This window comes from Cryptomeria japonica, chromosome 3, assembly GCF_030272615.1.
Source record: "Cryptomeria japonica chromosome 3, Sugi_1.0, whole genome shotgun sequence".
Classification (NCBI taxonomy): domain Eukaryota; kingdom Viridiplantae; phylum Streptophyta; class Pinopsida; order Cupressales; family Cupressaceae; genus Cryptomeria; species Cryptomeria japonica.
Window position 1 is genome coordinate 852126121 of NC_081407.1, and position 19290 is coordinate 852145410.

General features: G+C 37.7%; 1 protein-coding gene across 2 annotated transcripts in view; it reads right to left on the reverse strand.

The window, feature by feature from the left end:
* LOC131047130 (DEAD-box ATP-dependent RNA helicase 13) overlaps nucleotides 1-19290 on the reverse strand; it is a 92203-nt gene that overhangs the window by 17980 nt on the left and 54933 nt on the right. The gene's annotated exons all lie outside the window — the stretch shown is intronic.

The window sequence follows — 19290 nt, forward strand, 5'->3', positions numbered from 1 at the left end:
TAATATGTTAATTATATAATCCCAAATTAGTATTCCCTATTACAAATTGTTTGCTTCATTTTTCCAAGCATGTTGTCAAATATCTCATATATCTCTCCAAGACTAAGAGAGTCCAAATCAGCATATCCAATGACATCTACAACATGTGAGATGGAGAAGTAAACGTATTTGTAAACAAAAATTTGAACAAAAACATGTTAGAATTTTTTTTTAAACAATTAATAATAAAACCAGCAATTAAATTATTAATTTATTAATAAAATCAGCAAGTTATTAAAATCAAATAATTTCTTACCTCGCAGTGGACCACCAATCATCATTAAGAATTTTTGTTTAATGTTTTTTCCATCCACTGCGTTTGCGGTAGACCATCTACTCCACTTGGAATTAACCATCATCAACTGTAGAGCCTCCTACACCTCAAGCATCCTCTCTAACAAAATAAAATAACTAACATAGCTTGTCTACACAAGTTTGAGGAAATCCTTCTTTAAAAATGTCCTTAAGAGAGCAAGTCAGGTGTGGGGGTTGCAAATAAACATCTAAATATCTCTATCTTTTGTCACCACCTATTGCACCCAATCTATCTTACCTATGTCTTTCAATATATTGTTCAATGCATGAAACACAATATGGGGTCCAAAAGATGTGTTTGTCAACACTCTCCACTATCATGTTATCTAATTTGCACACACGTGGAATCAAAGACAACTTGTACAGCATTTGAGGCCCCAACCTCCTCCAAGGCATCTCTCAAAATATGAAATCAAAATTCTACATCCTTGCACTTCCAAGAATAATCAATAGCTCTTACAAAATAAAAGCTAGCTAAACATGTGACTATGATGTTTATAAGCAATTGATGTCTAATATTGGTCAACCATTTGTGCCAATTGAGCAAGCCATCCTAATTCCATTCATTCTCGTGTACTCCATCACCAAACTTGCCTTGGAATATTCTTTGTCAAAGAGACTAGTGTGTAGTTTATGTTCTCTAGAGGGTTGAATGGGGGACCAACAGAAGCTACATCTTTGAACATTGGTTTGAAGTAAAGAGATCATGCTACATGGAATGGGATTCCATGGGCATCAAAAAATTTGACAATGTAAGCCTGCCACATCATGTGCCTACACGTTGAACAAACCTGTAATTGTACTCGTCTTCTCACTAGCAATAGCATTTCTCTTCCCTCTTGTAGAAACATCACGACGACTGCGACTACTAACCATAGAGGGCACATGCATAGCTGATTGTGTGGATTGTGTTGGCATTGGCAACCCCTTAGACCTTGATTCTACCTCCATGTTCAATCTTTGAGCCTCTACCTTCTTACCCTCCTTTATCTCTTTACAAACCATCATCCCTCATTCTATATAGCCCAATAGATGATAATACACTCTTGTGTACCTCCTTTTGAAATCAATTTTACAAATGTGGAACAACCACACTCTAGTACCGCTTGAATTTATCCTTTGTCTTAGTCTAGGGCCGTCACAAAGTGAAGAAGAGCATTTTTGGAATAAATGGGGCATTTTGCATAAGGTTTTAAGACTTTGAAAGGGCAATCCCCATAGCACTCCCACACCTTGATAAACCCCCAAGTGAGCTTGTGCCTCTCACATTTTGGTTTCATTTCTTTCTTCCAACTCATCATGTCCGCTACTTCTCACTATTATTGCTCATGTTGTTTAGTTTTGTGAAATGATATGCAAGTGGAATTTGAAAACTAAAAATAGAAAAAAATCATAGATTTCATTCTTCAAACTTTAAATAAAAAACTGAAAATAAAAACAAATGGAAGATTAACTTACCTCTTAAATAAGATTAATTTTTTTTTTGGCATGTAGGAATGAACTAATATTAGATATGAAGGCCTCCTATTGTTATGCTATGGCTAAGAGGGGTGTGGGGGCCCACAAACAAAATAATAAAATGACTTCTTAAACCTACAGACTTTTTTTCACATGAAATTACATAAACAAAGAAATAGAATAGAGAGAAAAATCAACAAGGAGCACCAAATTTCACGTGGAAAACCCTTTTGAGTAAAAAAACCACGGCAGATCAATTGCTTTCATTCACGAAATGGGCACCAACCCAGATTACATAAGTGAGCATCAACTCACTGAGAACACCAACTCTCCTCAAAGTATCAACTTCAGTTTTCACACAAAATCAAATGCACTAAAACTTATTAACACTTTTCATAAAACACTGAGCACTTCAATCACCGTACAAAAATTACACACATCCCACTAAAATAGTTCTTGACTTCTCATCTGCAGCAAGTTGAAAACACAACCAAAAATATATCCCACACCAAAAATGAAGACAACGATTAATGACAGAAAAATAATCTTGAAAAACTTAACATACAGCATACATGCTTGTCTCCATAAACTCTAAATAAGGAAGGAACAACTGAGGTATTTATCAATTACTTCAGAATTAAAAAATGATTCCCTTTTTAATGTTGACGTTACACAACCATCATCAAGAATAAGCCGCCCCACTCACAGTCAAACGAAGAATTTGTTGTCACCCACGAAGTATAAATAAATTAATGCGCCACCAAGAATCAAAGTCTGAAATTGTCAGAGTATACAGACAACTGCAGCAGTTATACACCAAAAATAATACTATATGGCTTCACTAAATTACCACCTCGAGGAGATGATATTTATTTCACCAAACAATAGCACAAATAAAATATAATTACCACTTATTAAGAAAATCGCCAACTAGCTTTGACATCAATGACAAAATATTCGACACAAACATCTCCTACTCCTCCCCTTCTTGTCTCCACTTCCCTAGGACATTTCGGCTTCTTTGTTTCCAATCAAGGATGGTCGAGAAACATCCATGAGACATCCCCAAGATGTCCTCAATAAGAGTACATCAAGAAAATCCCAAGGGACTAAAATGATAATTGATTGAATTAACAAAAGAGGAATAAGATCTTTCTATAACAAAAACGATCAAGAACTAAAGACAATATAGAAAGATTCTAAGTGCTAACTAATTGGCTTATAGAATAGAAAGTTACTAAAAACTCACTAAAGGACTTAAATGACCACTATAGCTAATATTACAATATTACTTCAATGCCCTCCCTCAATGGCCATTCTACTAACTACCATGCAGAAGACTTGTCATGATCTACTAGTCTTTTGGCCATGAATGCATAAAAGGCTGACCCCTTCTCTGAATGCTTTGCGACATGAACTTCTTGTTGAGATCCTCCTGGGTCGGAATTTTCATCAGCCAACCGCTTTCTGTAGAACTTCTTCATATGACCAAGTTTACTACAATAGTGACACTCTCCCACTATCCAAAGACACAAAAAACAAGATAAAAAACAGCTTCTCAAATACCTTCAACTTTTGTTGATAAAAAATCTGAAAAAATACTGAATCCCACTATTTGTTCTTTAAACAATCATGCAAAAATTCTGAATATCCATGGTTTTTTTGGCAAATCACTCTAAACCTTCATAGCTTTGAAAATCTGAAATTTTGCCAGATATCGTCAAAAAAAACCAAGGCAAAAACCCACCCACTATTTTGGAGAAAAAACAACACATGCAAAAACTCAATACTTTTGCAGAAATGTCATTCGTCCTAGAAACCCTAGGCACAACCCCATAACACTACACAAACTAATACCCACAATTTTGATTAAAAACGATGCAAAAAACTCTTACCGAAGCAAACTCAAGTCTGATTAAAAATCATAAAATTTGCAAAAACGAATAGCAAGAAGCTGGGATTTATAAAAAATCATCAAAAAAAATTTGACGAGGGCGAAAAGACACTATTTTTTCCAAATATCATCGAAAAGACCTATACCTGAAACCCTTCGCACGGAAAAAACTAGTTGCAAGCAGAAATGATCAGGAAACACAAACCAAAAAACTATGATTGTTCACAAAAACTTTGTTGGTAAAAAACCACAAATTTTATTCTATAAACAATCAGCCAAAGAAACCCCACGATTTTAGTTTTTAAAAAAGCGATAAAAAAACTTTTTAGAAATTTCCTTGAAATAAATTTGTCAGTAAATGGACCACGAATTTTTTTATTAAAAAATCTGCCAAAAAAAGAACCTATGCTCCGATACTATGAAATGATAATTGATTGAATTAACAAAGAAGAGCAATTACAAAAGATCTTTCCATAACATAAGCGATCAAGAACTAAAGACAAAATAGAAAAATTCTAAATACTAATTGACTTACTAAATAGAAAGTTACTAAACACTAACTAAACGACTTAAATGACCATTATAGCTAAATATTACAATATTACTTTAATAGGGATGCTATCGAGGACAAATTTAGAATCCACTCATAGATTGGAATATCATAGCAACATATAAAAGACAAACCATCACAAAACAACCAAAATTAAATTAAAAAATGCACAACATTTGCTTTGCAAACAAATATTGGACATATCACATATCTACTCTAAATTTTTGAAAAAAAGCAAACAAATTACATGTGAAAAAATCAAATGAAATGACTAGGAAAAGGATAGTTGGTATAACTATTCATATATAATAACTGTAAGATTTGGCTATGAAGGTAGCCACCCAAGATCTAGATGACTAATGGAAAGTACAAGAACAAGAGAGAAACAATGTGACAAGAATAAATTGTATTCTCATCAATGATGTAATACAATATGATCAACTGGATTGAATTGGAATAAATTAGTACATAGGAGATCCCTTTGTTAAATAGGCCAAGGTGAGAACATAGACTGCACAAGATTATGACAATGCCGTAATCTTATGACATGAGACAAAAAGTGATAACTTATCATCCCACCTAAAGTGGAAAAGTGATAGTGTGATAACCTAAGGTGGAAAAGTGAAACCACAAAAGGTGGATGTGATAATGTGATAAAACCACTAATGGTGGAGACACCACATAAAGTGTAATGTGATAACATGATAACACCACCTAAAGTGGAGATGCTCCTAAAAGCTCCTATGTGGTCCCTAAGTAAGCTTAAGTGACATGTAATTAGCACCTAGGTGAAGAATGACCAAGGTACAACACCTTAATTCCAACAATAACTTTATTGGCAGAATGTGTATTTTATTTCAATTCATAAAATGAAGCTATCTTTTTTAAACAATAGACAAAAATTATATTTGGGACATCTGGATGTCCCTGAGACAATTGAGGGAGATTGCAAACATTGTATTTTAGCATCATTCATAAAATGCAAGAGTTTTTTTTAAATAAATGACAATATTTTTTCCCATTCAAGATGTTTGGATGTCCCCAATGTAATGTCCCCTTTTGGATTTACCATAGAATTGGCCCTAGAATCACAAATACAATAAAGCAAGAGATGAAATAGAGTTAGGGTTACATCTTTACCTATGTTAACCCGAGCTTCCGGGTTGGGGACGAGGGTACACGTTTCCGGGACAATGATTTTTTTGCCAATTTTGGGGACGACTAGGGGACGACAAAGGGGGCAGCTATATAAAAATAGGGAAAATTAAAATATTCATACAAAAACATGGATAAAGCATGCACATATACATTATAGAACCTTGACATATAAGAACTAGCAGAGTTCTTATGCCAAATTTGTGTTAAATTGAGAGTCAAAGTCAAATTGCTTATAGAATTCGTTGTCAAAATTCACTGTCAATATGCAGAATTTATGGGGACGTCCCCTAGGAGCCCCATGTCCCCGGGACAAGGACGCCTGAAAAAAATATCGAGGACACATCCCCAATAACATAGTTCTTTAATAAGGAGAAAAAGCCAAACAAGGACCTGGAAGAATTGAAAGTTGTCACGGCAAACTATGATCAGTTGGTGAATAAGGCGGAGGAGCTCCTTAAGTCTTTTTAGTTGTGTTGTGTTTGCTTTGGTTTTTTCTGCTCTGTTGTTCCTTTCTTTTACTGTCCTTTTGGTTGACTGGGTTTTTTCCAGTCTTTTTGTAAGCTGTTCCTAGCAGATCTGGCTGCTTTTTGATGATCTCTTTTTCTCATATGTAAAGGTTTCGGGTCCTTAAAACCTGTTTTTCTTATTAATCAGAACATAGTTCTTTACCAAGTAGAATATCCTTTTTAACAAGATGAACCTTGATTTAAATCATACAACCATAACCAAAGATATATACGTGTATACTTTTCAATCTTTAGGGTTAAATGATATCATTTAATAATCTCAAATCAATAAAATAAACAATACCTATATTACTTCTTTTTATTCAATCACATTAGGGTTTGGAGGAGGAAGCATGATAGGTCCGCCCGAAGCCATCTCCATACTAAGCCCAAGAGTAGACATTCACCCTTTTGGCCCTAGTGGTAGCACATTGGGCATCCATCATGGGGTGGCCTAATTAGATGGCGATTTTATAATTGCTCCCCTTCCTTACACCTCCTCTTCCCTAGATGATTGCTTGTGAGTTTGCAAACGTATTTATATTCAAGCACATGTATTTCACAGCAATATATGCATACAAGAGATGATATCATAAATGCCATCTTATAGTACATAGGTTAGGCATACCACAATATTAATTATTCAAGCTATTATCCGTTTGATATAGTGAATCTAGATCTGATTTGTTACAGATCTGATCCAAGTTCACCTTTGCTGCTCCCAATGATCTTTCCTTGATCTGTATTGGTGTTCTTTGTAATGATTGCTGCAGTGGCTTCCTTCCTTCATTCAATGTAGGTCTCTCTCAAATCTGCATATTCTACCTTTCCATCTACTCAATAATATATTCAAGTCTGTTGTAATAATCTGCTGTAACGATAAATTTATGTCTGCTGCAAAGATATATTTTTATCTGATATATTTATCTCTGCCCCAAATTCCATCCTCTCCTCATTTTATCTTCCACTTATACCCTTTCCAAAGCCCAAAAGATGCATATTTATGAGAGAGGTCGGCCATAATATTTAAGCTTTATTTGATTAAATCTTATGTTCCTGTGGTCGGCAACATAGAAAGATCAGCCCCTTCTAAAACATTTTTTTATCCTCTTAAGGACTGAGGCGCTGATCAAAATAGGGTCGGTCAGCAGCCCATTTGAATTAATTATCTCCCAGTTGGCCAGCACTTAATAAGCTTACTGGTATAAATACAAGGGTTGGCCAACTATTTAATGATTTAATCAATCCATTTTCACTTTTTGACAGCGATGCATATCAGATTTGCTTTATTTTTATTTTCTTTAAAGGATGGGTGAGAAGGTATCATGGCAGGGGCATGATGCCCAAGATGGTCATGGAATGTTTCAAACATTCCCAGCTATCTCAGGGACAACCAAATGTCCCCATAGACATTCCACGAGTTTGACTAGCATCCCAAGGATGTTTCGAAGTTTTAGAAAAAATGAGGGATGGCCAAGGGGCATCCTACCACCTTCAAAATGCCACAGGGGACGAGGACGCCAATTTCAAGATCGAGGATGCATTCCCATGGAACATAGGGAATTGCAAGAATTAGAGAGAACATCACCACAAGAATGTACACAAATATACCTTGAAGATATTTAATGTCCCTTTTTAATTAATTAGCTTAAGTGGGCATTGCCCTTATTTTCCCAATAAGAATGTAAAAGTATTTAATAAAGGGGTCATGGTTAGAGTGGGTGGTGAGAATAATAAGGCAATCATGGATTGGCCTCCACCAAAGAATATATCACACTTGAGAGGTTTTTTGCTCTTGGCAGCTATTACAGGAGGTTTATCAAACAGTTTTTAGAGCTAGCTGCCTGTTGTGACCATTTCACACATCGCCCCATCGCAAATGGGGACCCCCTCTTTTTGCTTGTCTTTCGCTCGCTTTTGCTTTCGTTTTTTAGGGTTTTGTTAGTTAGTCGTCTGGATTTAGGGTCAAACCTTAGGGTTTTAAATTTTGTCTTTTCAAGCCAAAATCCAGTCGTTTTTTTTTTTTGAGAGCTTTTGAGCTTCCTTTTCTAGGATGCAAATTTTGAATGCAATGAATTCGCCAAAATGGTCTAATTTTCAATTGGAATGTTGATGCAGAGCTTTAAATTTGTCTAAGTGTTGACCGTCAATGTGAATTTTTGTCCGATTGAATATTTTGACCAAATTTTGACTTTTCTGAATTTTGATCCTGGGCATTGGAATTGATTTGTTTTCGCCTCGTGAAGTGTTAAAATGTGAAAAATCTTGTTATTTTGGCCTGTAGGAGCAAAATCGCTCCTGTCCCTCACTGAAGGACGGGAGCTCATTTTCAAATATCTCATCGTCCCTGCAGAGTCCAGACAGATTTCAAGTTGGAAGTGATGGAGAACGGCAATATCTTTCCATTGAATATAAATTGAAGATTTTCATGAGCACAGAAATGCCTCCAGGAGGAAAATCGCTCCTGTCCCTCAGTGAAGGACCGGAGCTACAATTCAAATTTCGCCTTGTCCTTGCAAGATTTTGAAAACTTAACAATTTGAAAGGGTCCGAAGGAAGATACTTTGCCAAATGAATATAATTTGAGATGCAAAAACGAAGGAGAATGACCTATATTGACCAAATTGCTCCTGTCCCTCTCCAAGGGACCAGGGCGAGGTACCTTGTAGCTCTCGTCCCTCTCCCAGGGACCAGAGCGATTTCCTTCATTATGCAAAATCCAGACAAAGGTCAAGGCAAGTTTACGTTCAAAAACAAGGGAAAACATGAGATGAACGCATTGAATACAAATTGAAGATTTTTGGGACGTCCATAACAGTGTTAAATGCCTAGTTCGCTCCTGTCCCTCAGGAAGGGACCAGAGCGATTTTTGATATAATTGCTTTTCTTGCAAGGTTACAGATGATGTCGAGGCATGGACGAATGGAGTGAAGAGGGACGAATCCGTTGAATATAAACTTGGAACCTGGCAAAGTGAGGTAGTGGCCACAAGGGAAGGATCGCTCCTGTCCCTCTCCAAGGGACCAGGGCGATACATTGATGATAATACTCCCTATGCAAGTTCAAGGTCGTTCCTCCGAAGTTCAAGGTCGACACAAGTCAAGACAAGGTGGCGAGGGACATTTCAAGGCGTCTTCATCATGCGCAAACACTCAAAGGACGTTAAAATGAAGAAATTGACACCCTATAACATAGATCGCTCCTGTCCCTCAGGAAGGGACCAGGGCGATGTTAGATGTATTGGCCATTTCATGCAAAATTTACGTTAAGGACAAGACGTTGCAATGTTTTAGAGGGTCCATGGTATGATAAAAAGATGATAAACAAGAGTTTTGAACGTGAAATGATCATCATTTTGAGCATGGAAACTATATCGCTCCTGTCCCTCTCCAAGGGACCAGGGCGATTTGCTTTGGATTCCTCGTTTTGCTTCAAGTTCAAGCTAAGTCAAGACGTCATAAGATAGCATATGGTCCAAGGCATCGTTTGAAGATAATTCGCAAGAGTGTTGAACGTCCAAACATCGCCAAATAATGTAAATGCCTCACATCGCTCCTGTCCTTTGGACAAGGACCAGGGCGATATCATTAAAAACACTCACGTTCCTTCACGATCAAAGTTAGGCGAGGATAAGCGAGGCAAGGGACATCGTTTGGAAGACATTGCAAAGAAGATTGAAGTTTAAAATTGCCAAGGTCAAGGAGAAAATATGGATCGCTCCTGTCCCTCTCCAAGGGACAAGGGCGATGGTCCCTTTAAATACGTCCAAACACGTAATGAAGACAAATGGAATAAGCGCAAAAGGAATGAGCATAGGATGTTATTCGCCAACAATAAAAGATCGAAGTTAAAAGATGCAAGATAGACGTGGAAATTAGAAGATCGCTCCTGTCCTTTGGACAAGGACCAGGGCGATATGCACTTAAAGGACACCCATATACGCATGCAAGATGATCAAATGCGAAGAACCTATCAAGATGATCGATTTTTAACGTGGAGATGAAGAAGATGGACGTAAAAAATGCAAAAAATCCAGACCAAGTAATGGATCGCTCCTGTCCCTCTCCAAGGGACCAGGGCGATGAGGTACGTCCCTTCCTTTTTTTTAGTTTTGGCGCCAAGTTAAACAATTCAAATTTTCCTTAAATGCTAAATCGATTTAAAAAATTGAAAATCCATTTTTATTTAGCATTTAATATGGCGTTATCTTTTATTAATTATTTTTTGCCTTTATTAAAAATCGAAATTCTCATTTAAAAAAACGCAAGGCATTAATAATTAATTATTTAGTTAATATAAAATCGATTTGAAGCGCCCAATTAGGCAAGTCGGCCTTGTTATTTTATTGCAAATCATTTAAAAAATGATTTTATTTGTCAAGTCGGCCTAAGGGGTGAAAGGATATGAGCGCTATTTATAAGGGGAGTGAAATGTTCATTTTCACATAATCATTTTTACCTTTCTTCATGCGAATCAAGAAGAGGCGAATATAGTGCGAAGTGTGTTCAAAGGTGGTGCGATTTCAAACCAAAGGTGGCGCTAGTATCATCTTGTGTGGAGTGCGAATTGCGTTGAAGACCAAAGGTGGTGCGAATTTCATTCATCCAAGGGTGGCGCGTAGTTATCAAAAGGTGGTGCGAATTTGAAGACCACACCAAGGGCGAACTTGGAGATCCATCTAAGACCACGCCAAAGGCGAATTTGAAGATCATTTAAGACCACGTCTAAGGCAATACTTGAAGATCACGTTCTCTCCAGAGGTGGCGAAGTCGATTTTGAGGAAATCATATTGAAGATTATCTTATACCTCAAATTTTGCCTAGGCGAATTTTGTTTTTGCATTCTAGAGTTAGCTCTCTATCAAGGTATGGCGATTTAATTGTTATTGCTTTATTCATTCATCGTCATATTCCAAATTTTGAAATTTTGATTTTTGAATTTCTCTTAGCTCAATCGTTGTTTTTAGGAAATGATAACTCTAGAGACTTATCAAGAGGTTTCCTAAAAACTTTGTCTCTCTTATTCACCGTTATTTATTGCAAAATCTATTTCTTATAATGAAATGTTGTGTAGGTATGGCGACCCCAAAGGCGGGAGCATCCACCAGCCGCTCGGCTCTCATGAAAGAAGATCAGAAGACCGAAGAAGTAGAGACCAAGATCGTGTCTAAATGGAGCAATATTGGAGATACAAACTTGGGGAACTTTAGCACGAAGAAGTTCCAGGAGGTCCCTTACATCGGCAAGCCATCACCTGTCGCCCGGAGAATAATAGAGAGTGGCATCATCAAAGCGGCCGGTTTTCCTCCAGCCATTCAGTGCCACGAGTTGATGATCGAGTGTGCCCGTCACTACAATCCACAGTCCAGGACAATTGTGTCCAATGAAGGAAACACTTTGGCGTATCTTTCAGAGGAAGCCATAAGTGAAGCCTTCCATCTTCCAGAGCACAGAGACATGATATACAAGAGCATTGAAGGAGCCAGATCAGTGTACGATGATGATCCAGATGCTTGCCTAAGCATAATCAACAAGAACTAGCTACTCAAGAGTCGTCCCCGTCTGAGCAAAGTACCCAACACACCACACAGGATTGATTTCCAGGAGGAGTACAGAGATTTGATTACCATGCTCAACAGAGTTACAGGAGCACCTCATGCCTTCTATTTTGAGAAATGGATGTTTTACTTCATCCAGGTGATTGTTCAAGGAAAGGGTACAATACATTGGGCTAGGATAATTAGCCATTGCTTAGACGTACAGTTGAGAAGACTCAGGGCTACTAAGTCCTTCCACATGAGTTCATACGTCATCTATGCCTTAATCAGGAGCGTTGAGTACGCAGGACTACCTCACAGAGGAGTGATTGGAAGAGGACCCGGCGAGGTCAGAGCTTGTGAATCCTATACCTACTTGCATCATCCGCCAGGGAAGAACTACAAGTTAGTCAATGATACTTTCACGATGAACATCACAAGGACGTTGCAAGGTGGAATTCACAACAGATTATCTCAGGATGCCCAGGAGTTCATCAAGAGGTACGGTGCTTGGTTCATTCAGTTTCCCAAGTTTACTTACATTAGAGTGCATGGATGTCCTTTACCTCCATACATGTTGCCGAGGTACCCGACAGACAGAATTGTGTTACTTGAAGTAACAAGGCAGTTGGCAGCATATGTGAAGGCATTCAGACACAGACATCAGAATGGAGTTCAGGTACCTATTATTTTGGGTAATTCAGTTGAGGTATGTCCTAATGTCTTAGCCATGGACGACGCAGAGAAGGAGTTAGCCTTGTATCCTTTTTCATCTTTTGCTTGGAGGAATAGTTTTGATCCACATGGACATTTAGAAGAGACGGTCGGTAGAAGATTTAGACATGAGCACCAAATTGAAGATTTTATGATGAATCTCCTAGATGATCTCGAAGTGAAACGAAGGATGCATTCTAGATTGCCTTTGGATTTCATCAGGAAATGTAAGATTTACAGAGTGGCCGACCAAGCTCAGGACAACGGCAGGCACATCCAATCTTCATATGATAGAGAAAGCAAAACAATAAGTTTGAATTGGAATGAGCCCGAGGCCGTGGATTTAGATGATTTGATGGCACCAGTCTTGTCTTGTACTCGCAGATGGGTAGACGTTCAGCATCAGAAGTTGAGAGAACAAGGCATAGCCATGTCTTTTACTTTGGAAGAAAAGCCAGCCGAAGGTGGAGCCAGTGTTAGTGAAGGCAATCCTAATCCTAGGAATTCAAGTGAAGGTAACCTTCGATGTGCCAGTGAGGGCAATCTCCATTCGAGAGGTTCGAAGAGAAAGGAAAGATCAGAAAAGAAAGAGCCTTCCAAGAAAAAGTTAGGTGCCAACAAAGATCAAGCACTAGGTACTTCTTCCAGACCAGAAGATAAAACAGTTCGAGTGGAAGAGTCCATGGAGTCGATGGTACAGAATGACAGACAGGAGGAAGGACAGGCACAGCATGTTTCGTCAGATGGATCTCTCCAAGACTATGATTTAGATAATGATAATGAAGTAACATCTCCTCCCAGACAAGAAGAAATAGTACATAAAGAAATTCAAGTTCAAGAGACAAGATCGAATATCCCAGATTGGTTGAAGGAAAGATTGACTAAGGTAATCGTAATAGAGGACGAGGACAGTGCAATTGATTTGGAGAGCCTTGTTGGACGTTCACATATGACAACAGAGAAGAAGAAGGCTACAAAGATGTCCAAGATGATTCGAGATGAGACTGGATCTAGAAAACTGCAGATAGCTACACTGGCAGCAGACAAATATGAGGGTGAGATCCTAGCAGAAGAATATCATATACAGACTATTGAGTTAGGACCATCCACAGCAGAGCAGACTTTAGATGATGCCACTGACACATTTGAGGCCTTGAAGGACAAGCTTAGAGAAGAAGTAGAAAAGAATAGAAAGCTTGAGAGAGAGGTCGGTGCATGGAGGACATATTTCAGTCACATCAATGAACCTTTGGGACGTCAGGATCCAGTTAGATCACCAGTGCAGGCATTGCCCCTTCAATCGATCAATGAAGCAGAAAGATTCAGGAACCTGGTCCAGCGTACATGTAGTTGGATGGATAGATCTCATACAATGGCCATAGAGTTTGTTACAAGGATGTCGAAGATCATTCATCAGGCTATCCAAGTTCTTGAAATTATCCACAGATTGATGGCAACAGTAGCTGCATTTGCCCATACTAAGGACGTTGTCATCCCTGTCTTGAAAGTAATAAGACACACATCCAGAAGAATTTTAACGCAGGAGAGGATCTTAGAAGGTGATTCTCACAGTTTGTTTCAGTGGTCAACCTTACTCCATATAAAGAGTGTTCTCTTCGAGGACATCAGTGTTAGATGTGGTCAAGTTGAGGAGGTGATCAATCCGATCCAGGACAGAGTATTTGAGGTACTTCGTACCATTCTTGGTAGAAGGATCAAGGTCGAGACAGATGTGGATATCCAGGAATTTGAGGATAGAATCAAGATCATCTTTCGCAAGGACGCAGATGTTACAGATGAGCAGTATGATCAGATGTATGCCACCATGCTCCTGATTGATAGAACAAAGGAACTTGAACCTACTTGGGACGCAGCTCTTCTAGATGCATTTGATCAGGTTATCCACTTAGAAGAGAGTATCAAGAATCTTCCCGAGATTCCAAACACAGAAATCGAAGGAATCGTGACAAAATTCATTGCATATGCTAAGAAAGAGAATTGGAAAGGGAATAAGATTCTAGATGAAAGGTTGTTACAGATGACATGACATCTTATTTCTCATTGGTTGATACCTCCTAGATTTTTGTGCCAAATTTAATGTTTGGCTATGTATTTAATATTGTTCAGTAAAAAGGAGGTCATTTGTAACAAACCCTAATTAGGGTTTAGGTGTCATGATCTTGTCCGTTGATTTACTTTCAATCTGGACCTTTCATTGTAACTGGGGATGCTATTTATACCCCCATTTTTCATTTCATTTGGTAATAGTGAATAGTATAATAGAAGAATAGAGTAATAGTCAATAGTTGATGTAAGAGAGATTAGAGTTAGAAGCAATTTTTATTTTGTAGCAAGATTGAGTCTTGAAGAGAGAAATTCAAGCAATTGTTGTATATGATGACTTGGAAATCAATAAAATATTGAAGTTATGGTGTTTTGTTGCAAATTTCTTGAGTTATCTTCATGGTTGTTGGATGTACTTGAATCACGCTCAATCAAAGTAGTTTGTTAATTTGAAAGACTAAGTGTGGGATTTGATATTTGGTAGGATTCGCAATCCAAACCACTAGCTTCTTGCTGATTGTAGGAACGCCTTGTGTGGTCGACTGGAAAACATTTTGAGTCCTTAACCTTCAAGCATTTTCGTATCTAGGATATGTACCTTCGTAGTAGTGTCCTTGGTCTTTGATGCATTGAACATCATTATTACCTTAGAAGATCGCACTAATTTCAATTGAGTTGTTATCTTATGGCAAAATTGAAGTTGGTTGAGTCTTGCCAAATCTCATTCATGCTAAGTCGTTCATAGGGTTAGGCTAGATTAGACCTCTCAAACCCTATCTTTTGCTTTTTTTTTTGAAAGTTCCCTTTTAGTTTAGTAGAATCTTCGAGCCTTTGGAATCCGTAAGACGCCTTGGAGGAAACAGCAAATCACATCATACCACTAAAAAGCTTGTCCACACGTGGAGACCCCACTAAAAGAACCTTGGAGTCCATCTAACTGATCCTTTTTGCAGATCTTCAGCAGTTAGAGACTATTTTCTCAAGAGAGGATAAGATACCTATTGGTATTTTATTCTGTGTATGATTGTGTATAAAATACACGTCAACACTGCCCCATTGACAAATTTGACAACAAAAGAAGCTTTCTCCTCCTAGTGTGATTTGAGCTTTTGATAATCTCAAGGACGTAAAGAATTCATGACTCGTCTTGGCTATTCCAGTTTTTTCACTTCCTTTTGTTTTGGAGTGCAATGCTTTAGGAGAGGGGATCAGAGCGGTTTTGATGCAAAACAAACACACCATAGAATTTCAGAGTAGGAATCTCAAGAAGTCCAAGAGGAGCTTATCCATCTAAAAGGAGATGCTAATCATCATGCATGCACTACCCAAATTTATACAAAATTTGAATTGAGATATATTTGTGGTGAAAAAAGATCATAATAACTTGAATTTTTTCCTCAATCAGATGGATTCGAATGATGGACAGAAAAAGTGGGTTAGTTACATGCCTATGATTTTGATATTGAATATATTAAGGGGAAGAATAATGTTGTGGCTGATGCATTATCTATAAAAACCTACGTGTTCCATGACTGATATATCTTCTGATAGGAGAGTTTTTATAATAGCTGGGTATGCCAAGAATTCATTTGCTATTGATATTTTGGATGGCAAGTTACAAGATGATAGGTACAAGGTGGTTGATGGGCTTATTCTCTATAAGAATCAAGTGTAGAAGAATCAAAGATGGAGGAGAAAATTTTGAAGGGGTGTCATGACACACCATTAACTGGTCACCAGGGGTAGGTATTACAAGACATGCAAGCAGCTAAGAGAGCTTTTTCAATGGAAGGGACAAAAGGGTGATATATTGAGGCATGTTAGGGAGTTTTTGTCTTGCCAACAGAACAAAGTGGAAGATGTATTTCTAGCAAGATTGCAGTCATTGCCCATCCCAAATTAGAAATGGGAAAGCATCTTAACGGATTTTATCTAAAGTTTTCTGAAAGTGTAGGATAAAGATTGTATTTTTGTGGTACTGGATAAACTATGCTCATTATTATGCTATAACCTCTAAACATAGAGCTTGATAAACAACTGATTTGTTTTTTAGAGAAGTTTTTAGATTACATTACAAACATTGTGAGTGATAGGATAGCAAGTTCATTAGTTTGTTTTGGCAAGAATTCTTTCGATTAACAAAAGCAAAGTTGACTCCTAGCACTACTTATCACCTTTAAACAGATAAACAAATGAAGATTGTGAACAAATGGATTGAGAGGTATTTGAGGAATTATGTTACAGAGCAATAGGCAGCATGGATTAAATGACTCCATCTTGGGGAGTATTGCTACAACTCCACTCATCAAATGTCTATAGGTATGACTCCTTTCAAGGCACTATATGGATATAATCATTTATCATTCGTGGATTTAGTTCTTGCATATAGAAAAGTTCCGAGAGCTAGAGATTTGGTAGAGCAAAGCATAGATGTTTTGAATGCACTCAAAGAGAGCTTACAACAGGCACAAAATCAGCAGAAGATGTATGCTAGTCGACACCACTTGGAAAAGATTTTTGTGGTAGGAGACATGGATTTTCTAAGGTTGCAGCCTTATAGGCAATCTTCTCCCAAGGGGAGTGGTGTTGAGAAGCTTACCATGATTTTATTCACCTTATAAGATCACACAAAGAATAGGCAAGATTGCATGAGTTGGGATTGCCGGAAAAAAGGAGAATTCATAATATTTTTCACGTGTCACACCTTAAGAGGGCGCTTAGACAACAGGTCACAAGTTCTTTGGAGCTACTACCACTTGATGACAAAGGCAAATTGATTTTGGAGTCCAAAGCTATCATTCACATGAGAGAGGAAGGGCTAAGAAACAAGGTCATTGTGGAAATAGATGAATCTTCCACTTGAAAAATGCACATGGGAAGGAGTGGAGATCTTTTATCACCCAAATCTGAAATTGCTTGAAAGCAAATAATCTGGGGAAAGGACTGTCATGTCCCTTTTATTTTCCTGCCAATGATCTTACTAGAAGTAATACTTACAATTACTAGTACTAGTAGTAATACTTAAAACAGGATTTTTTACCACACACACACACACACACACATATATATATATATATTCAAATTCAAAAGTATAGCTCAATTTTGGGCCCGAGACCTATTCAAGGAAAAGTATATCTACAAGTCACATTCCTTCATTTCACAAGTATGTGTGTTGCAATAATATCAACTTGCAATTCATCTGCTGTGCAAGAGAGGACAAAACCTCTTGACTGCACTTTGCAAGGGTAGGGCAAAAACCCTACCTCTTTCTTGGCAAATCCAAACAGGGTTTACAGAATGGGCTAATTCTGAAAATTGTTTACTTTCAGGGCAAGGTGAACATCAATGGATTAATTGCACAATACAAACCATTCAGTAGGGACTATTGATTTGGAGAATCATTAAAAACACCAATTGGTTGGCAGAACCAAGTCACAAATCCTTCAATACCTGAAAGTCCTTCATAAATCATTCCCTTAGCAGAATCAAATCGCCATTTAGGGTTAGAGTTGAGGATCTCCTACCCTGAATTGTGCCTGGTTTTATACAAATTTCGAGGATCACTATTGTGTCCACCCCTGCCACCAAGCAGCAGCCAATAAGGATCAGGCCATGACACTTCTGCAGGCAACTACCTCAAATCACCCTAAATCCTACTCAGTGATCTACTCAGCGAAGATGCAGGGGTCAGATCTACGTGATTTTGTCATGTCCAAAATTTTTAAGGTGACAATTAATTAAATTGATTTTTTATTAAGTTGTCAAAAAAATATATATATATTCAAATGATGACTTAATATTAATTAATTTAATTAAATAATAGTAAAATATTATTATAATGTCACTTTATTAAATAAAGTTCTCCAATTACGATAAAATTAAAGCCAGCCTAAGCTTCTAGATGTTTCTTGGAGTTCTTCATAAGGAGTTTGGCTGGGTATAGTAAGACAGAAACGTTTTATGATTTCTGGAGACAAAAACCTTCAGGTGTTTAAAAGAAGGGCTGGATGAAAACCTAGTTCTTCTAGAGGGGTGGATTTGTGATGGAGTCTACATCTGTGCCAAATTTGTAAAGTCTCCTGTGGAGACAAATTTGCAGATAAGTTTATTAAATAAAAATACCTACAGTTATTGAGGTTCAACATTGTTGTGATGAATATCTTCCATCTTAAATAAAGAGATATTTTATATGATTATGATCTTTTTGCCTGTCTGCTCCATCGATTAAAAACCAGTATTGGTCTGCCGTTTCATCAATATTATCTATCATGGAGGCTTTTAGAAGCGATTGTCTTCGAAGGAAATAAGGAAATCATTGAAGGCTCAATTTATTTAGGTGTGGCTATGCATATACCCAAGTCATGTCTCGAGGACAATTGCAAATATAAAAGAGACAATATATTTCTGGCCACTGCAAATATAATTGAGCCGTCTTCATGCTTTATGTGGGCCCTGGAGATTTCCTACCAAGCATAGAGTCTATCTTTTACAATAGTATTTGTAATTGGCTGGAGATATTAATACGCCTATGCGCAGAGTCGATCATTCCTGGTGCGAGCTATACACCTGGCAGTCTATTGAAACCACGAGAACCAGTTTGAATACACTGAGCGCTGTGTGTGGTATTTGTGAGGCTCAGGTTTTTGTGGAAACGTCATACCTGGGAGCGACCTTCCATTTGTTTGAAGTCAGTGCCGAAGATACAAAGGCAAAGCAAGGGGGCATAATACTGCTCCATTTATTGACAGGTGTGAACCATAGTAGTGGAGGACTTAGGCCGAGAAGATTTGCGGAAGCGCCTCCCAACGCTGAAGCAAATATATAAATCTTAAATCTCAGGAACCAGACAGAGGAGACTAGTTGCCATCAGGAGGAGTGTGTGGTATGTTTGTGCTTGTGAAAGAAGTTGTCAATGTGTAACACTCTGAAAGTATGTGCTCCAGGAACTCATTAATAATAAAGATGTTGAATTAGAACTCTTTGGTGTAAAAACTATAAAATGAATTGTATTGAGCTCGAATTGATTTGAATCCAAGTGTGATCTGTTCACCAGTTA